Consider the following 6000-nt stretch of genomic DNA (forward strand, 5'->3'; position numbering starts at 1 on the left):
ACCTCCAGACTCGGCATTGGACTCATCATGTGCTGTCTCTTATACACATCTAGATGTGTATAAGAGACAGGAATTTCAAGACTTTATGAATACATTAAATATTTAACATGTTTGTAATTCTGACTTGTTTAAACTGATGTATCGTGGCGATCACGTATTCACCAGCTAACACGAAATGTTTTCACCTGAACTTGTACTAATAGTTCATTGTATTTTCCAAACGAATTCGTTATCTATCATGAATCCGCAAATAACTAAATTCATGACGTAAACAACGTCAAAGTTATTAACAGAAGTTATATTTGTATACTTTTTGATGTATCCATTTGTTGAAGTGTTGAATATGTCAGGTTCTTGACAGTTAAAAAGTGAACGTATTATTTTTGTCTTGTGAATTCAATACATGTCTTCATTAAAATAGAAATCGTCCCCTGTTTGTTATTTCATAGAAAAGGTTAAAACGGAAATTACAATCCTTTTAAATTGATGATATCTATATATAAATTACCATTAATAATAATAATAATAATAATAATAATAACAATAATAATAATAATAATAATAATAAAAATAATAATAATAATTATTATTATTATTATAATTATAATAAAAGTAATAACAATAATAATAAAACCGATAAATAGATAATAGGTCAAATTAAGGTCTGTTTATAATAAAAAAACAATATAAGAATTATGATAGTAATACAGATGATAATGTTCTAAGACATGTTAACAATACCATTATTAGTAATAATAATGTTATAATAATAACAATAATTAAAAAAATCATTATATATATATATATAATAAAAATAATAACGAAAAAAATAACAGTAATAATAATGATGATAAAAATAATGATGAAAAACATTTATAAATAATAGCAGAAAGTTTAAAGCATACCTTGCCATCGACGCAGGAGAAAAAAATACAGTAGTTAAAGAATATAAAACAGTTAGACGTCATTCGAACTCGAACTTATCCTAAAAACGAAAGAGAAATCATAAAAAAATTGAAGAAAATGGTATTGGGACAAAGCATCTTGTGAAGGACTATAAATTGTTGAATAAAAAAATGTTATTTTAAGCAGAACCTGTACCGTATCTCCGATGTCAGGTTAAAACTCCCCACTCGCATATCCGATTATATTTTAACTGGGTGGTTTCAAGACTAAAATATAAATAACAAAATAACTAAAAAGCGCCCGATTCACTATCTTAACACAACATATTGTAAAATCAAAATGGATAACAAATCAGTTCAGAGTAATTACGTGTTATTGCTAATTATGAGAGCAGCGTGTATACCGTAATGCCTAGCGAGGAAATTACTGTATTTAAAAAGCTTGTAATGTTCCTGCAAAACCTAAGAAATCTAATCAGAAATGTTTACTGCTATTCATCGGCTAATTGACTTTTGTTTACCGTATGATTGTAAGCTGTTGTGGGTGTCGTTTACACCACAATTAGGGATTAAGACGAACATCTGCCCGCAGCCAATATTATTGTGGGAGTGGGACAATTCATAATGGGGATTAGAACTTTGTGACAACATTTTGAACAGGCCATGAGACAAGAACAACACAAAATGAAGTGTCATTAAATAACAATTTGTAACAAAATAAAGATTGGTTAAATATACAAAGAGGTGGTGTATCTTTGTAAATATGACATTATAATTTGTTAATCTTTCATCAGGTTACTGAGCCACATCCTAAAAAATAATAAACATACTGAATTTTCAAGCCTGTGATGCGATTGGTTATGTCTGACATGTAGTAGGCCTAGTGTGCAGCGAAAGTATCAAGGTGGCCTAATGTCATGCTCAGTTAGTACCGTGGATTACTACATTGGCGATCGGAAATGGAGTCTATATTCTATAATTAGAAGGTCCTGAAGTGGATTCACAATTGCCCACTGGGGACTGTACATTACCCTCAACAGACATTTTTTCAATTCAGGGCTTTTACATGCAATTTTTTTAAATTAACATTTAGGCCTACTATAGAGAAAATATTATGTGTTTATAATCTTGTAATTATACCTTCAAGTGTCTCTGCACCATCTTTTGATTTTAATTTTATTTGGTACTTTTCGCAATACACAGGGCCTACTCATTAGCTGCCAAAAATAACTCTAATAAATGAATAATCAAGTACAGAAGTAAACAATAGAAACTTGAATTTCTCTTTTCCAATTTGATTTTTCTTACATATCATTCTCATCCAATTAAATCAATTGATTGAATTGAATTGAACTTGTATTTCTGGAATCATACACAAGTATCAAACATATAAATATAATGCCTTCCATGAATTCCCCAAAACGAGAACAATATACAAGTGGATCTCGGGACGATATTCAGTGAAATGGATGGAATACTTTGTTTAAAACATGAATATGGCTAGTAATTAAGTGTAATTAAGTTTAATTAAGTAGGCAGAGGCCTACTCAAACAGCCAGTCAATAAAGCATTAAAAGTAAATGTATTGATTAAAAATATTATTTTATACAAAAGTCATATTAAATAAATTGAAAATTACATGAATACATGTACAGTAATGCTATAACGCATTTTCTTTAGCATTCAATTTTAATGTTTTTTATTCTGTGAAAGTTTTTGTACTTTTATATAAGCCTATATTTTATGGAGGAAATAAATATAATAAATAAATAATAAACGTTTCAGTAAATAAGTTAATCGTCAGTCTGCGAACTAATGGAATGTGTTCCTGAATAAAAATATTTGTGTTTTACTGCCCGGTTGAGCTTTTTCATATAATTAATTTTTGAATCATAAATGAGGCTACGGTATATCAGCCTCGGTTAGGTTTTATATTTTATGTGTGGGTACGGTAGTACTCCACACGGTATACACTTGAAACATCTATGTGATACCCTCTTCATAAGCATACGACAAGACATGATATAAAAAGATATACTCCTTATATAAGAATATTACTTTTAAAGAGATAAACTCTAAACCCTAACAGTAAATGGAAACAAATAATCCATACGCATTGTAAGGCCTATACGTATTTATATACCGTACATTTTATAATAATTATTATATTTTCAATCAAGTTTGTAAAAATCAATTTAACATTATACCCATATTCTGTTTCATTTAAATTTACGTACAGCGCATTGAGAGCTTGTTATATGCGAATAAGAATGAACTGTTATTATATTGCCCTAATTTTATATAAGACCGTAAAACTTCTAATAATAACCCATTACTCTGAACCCCCTCTAATAGTAACCCGCTCTAGAGAAGTAATCTATAACCCACTACTCTAATAATAACCAACATGGCGTTAATATTAGTCATCAAAATTATAGACAAAATGACATTCAAATCAATATTTGTGTCGCTTTAACACAATTATTTATTCCTTAAAAAGATGATAGGCGGGCTTGTGTTTTTGAGTTTATAAATGAAATTAAATCAACATAGACTTTTTACTCGTACTGTAGTTATTTATTTCTATGATTGCCGGTATTAAAAGCTGGGGTGGATGGGGGTTTATTATTTTCAACTGCCCACTTTAAGCTTATTATATTGTAACCTACTACTCTAATATCAACCCATACTATAGGCCTATTAGTAACCCATCATCCTAAAAAAACCCCAATCAAATAGTAACCCAAGGTTATTATTAGAAGTTTTACGGTATACAGTTTTCGCTACTATAATTGCTGACTAATCTTCCTTTTGCATTTCGTTTGTCTTTGACTATTTTCTGTTAGGCTTATTTTGAATTGAAATACTTGCTTTTGTAAATTTTGATCTCTTCAGCATTTGATGCGGTACTGAAACATAACTATATTTTCTATCCTAAATATAATACAGAAAATGCCCGCTTATATAAGTTTTTACAATGGGTTCTTTTCCGTGTTTAGGGTCTGAATTAAGTTCTTATTAATTAATGCTTTTGTAAATTTTGATCTCTTCAGCATTTTGATGCAGTACTGAAATATTTGTATAACTATATTTTCTATCGTAAATATAATACAGAAAATGCCCGCTTATATAGGTTTTTACAATGGGTTCTTTTTCGTGTTTAAGGTCTGAGTTTAGTTCTTATTAATTCAGGGATCTAAATTGTTTGTATACTATCAGACCTAAGTATAATACGTCAATCCATTATTTCAGTCGCGTAACAGACTCTCTATAGGTATCATAAATCCAGAGAAATATAATCATTTATTATTAACATTTTACCCATACAACATCGGTGCACAGAATATTTGCTTTTGACATAACTTTACTGAATTGATCTTAAACAAGAATTTAGTTCTATTCCAAATGTCTTATAAATGTCGTCTAATTTCCATGTTTCCACCCGTAGTTTCTTAATCACGTAGGTCCTTGTAAATGGGAGTCTTCTGTGTAGGATTTTTCCAGGTTGAAGCTCCATCAGATCATTTTATGAGAATTGTATGAATTGATTGATAACATTAAATGTAAATTTATACGTTGCTTTTGTTGATTATGTTTTCTTAAAACTTGTTGCTCTGAGGAAAAGAGGTATCCAATCCATCATTCGGATGCTCATACCATTCAAACGTTATTCAGATAGGGTATAATTCTACCTAGGCTCTGGACGACGTCATGATATCCAAATAGCAACCACCAATCGAGATATACTATCACGTGATATGGTTATATTGCGTTTTGGATTAAAAAAAAAAACTTTATGCGAAACTAATGGAAACAAAATTACAGATTATAAAATCCACCAAATGCTTTCTACTGGTTGAATATGAATATTCCTCTTGAAGACCGTATGTAGCTGGGCTTATTTAGTTTAATACACTAATAAAGTCCCCATGATTCGGTTACCTGAATGAGTAAAATATATTCGAGAATTGGTTAACTTTCCTTGGGTACTAAATTACGTTAAACCCTCTCGTCAGTGTCGCTCTAAGCTTACGGCTTGCGCTTAGAAACGCATCAAGATACTGGGCAATATTGGATCGACTGTGCAAAACCGCGGGCTATAGCTATCTATGACGGACTGAGCTTAACGAAGAGTGAAAGAAATTCTATTCATTGTTTCTCCTTCAGAAAAACGTAAACAAGAGTATTCTCTGACGGCTGACGATTGCGCTGTAAGACATAGACACGTTTCTTCCGAGCGCCGTATTCTTGGAATTTTGTATTTTCGACAGATCTGAGAGAAAATATCAGAACCTTCAATATCTGTTCAACGAAAAACTGAACTTAAAAAAAGTATCAACATCTGGGAATTCTATAGAAGTATAAAAAAAACCACCAGGCGGGTAAGAATAATTTATTTTTTACAAGAAAGTTACTGTTTTGATTTTATTCCTCAAACTCGTTTCATTGCGGTTGGTGTCTTGAACGTTATTGCTCGGCAGGCTATCAGAGTGTGCGGTCTAGTCACGCAGAGACCTTCCCTTCGGCCTGCCTTGTTAGTAAGTTGCAAAACATGATTATAAAATTTGCGTGATTAATGTGGTTCATATTTGAACGTGGAATAGCGTGAAATAATTATATTGAATTAATTATTTCACGATTACGTCCAAATTTGAAAGGTGTTTCGTAATTGCCTGTCGCTGACCACAGGCGCAGCTGAGAAGAAATTATATAACACTCGTATGTCTATCAATAAAAATTATAACTGTGAACGATGATGTGTACTGGTCTACTAATCGTCTAAACACACATTGTATTTCATATTCATTTCCAGCGTTCTTTAGTATGCATGATATAAATGTACATTTGTATAAATACATTTTTATTAATCAGAAAACCTTGAAGCTTTTTGAAGAGATTATTCCTGTTGTGAATGTTAAACCAATTAATGATGAATAATGTAGTTATAATTTTTAAAAAGTATAAAAACTCATTTATTAATAGCAATATAATAATAAAAGAGTATATTTGGTAAATGTTCGGGTAAATAAATGAAATATTTAGAAGACATCAAATACGCCTATTGGCCAATATATATACATATATATATATTATA

General features: G+C 30.5%; 1 long non-coding RNA gene across 1 annotated transcript in view; it reads left to right on the plus strand.

Annotated features, from left to right (window-relative positions):
• The first annotated feature begins 5077 nt into the window (after window positions 1–5077).
• LOC117124966 overlaps window positions 5078–6000 on the plus strand; it is a 5476-nt gene continuing 4553 nt past the window's right edge. The window contains exon 1 of the long non-coding RNA XR_004448052.1: window positions 5078–5287. This is a non-coding gene — a long non-coding RNA (uncharacterized LOC117124966). The remainder of the gene's footprint in view (window positions 5288–6000) is intronic.

Source organism: Anneissia japonica, unplaced genomic scaffold (assembly GCF_011630105.1).
Source record: "Anneissia japonica isolate Jap-2015-1 unplaced genomic scaffold, ASM1163010v1 scaffold288249_len478412_cov200, whole genome shotgun sequence".
NCBI classification, from domain to species: domain Eukaryota; kingdom Metazoa; phylum Echinodermata; class Crinoidea; order Comatulida; family Comatulidae; genus Anneissia; species Anneissia japonica.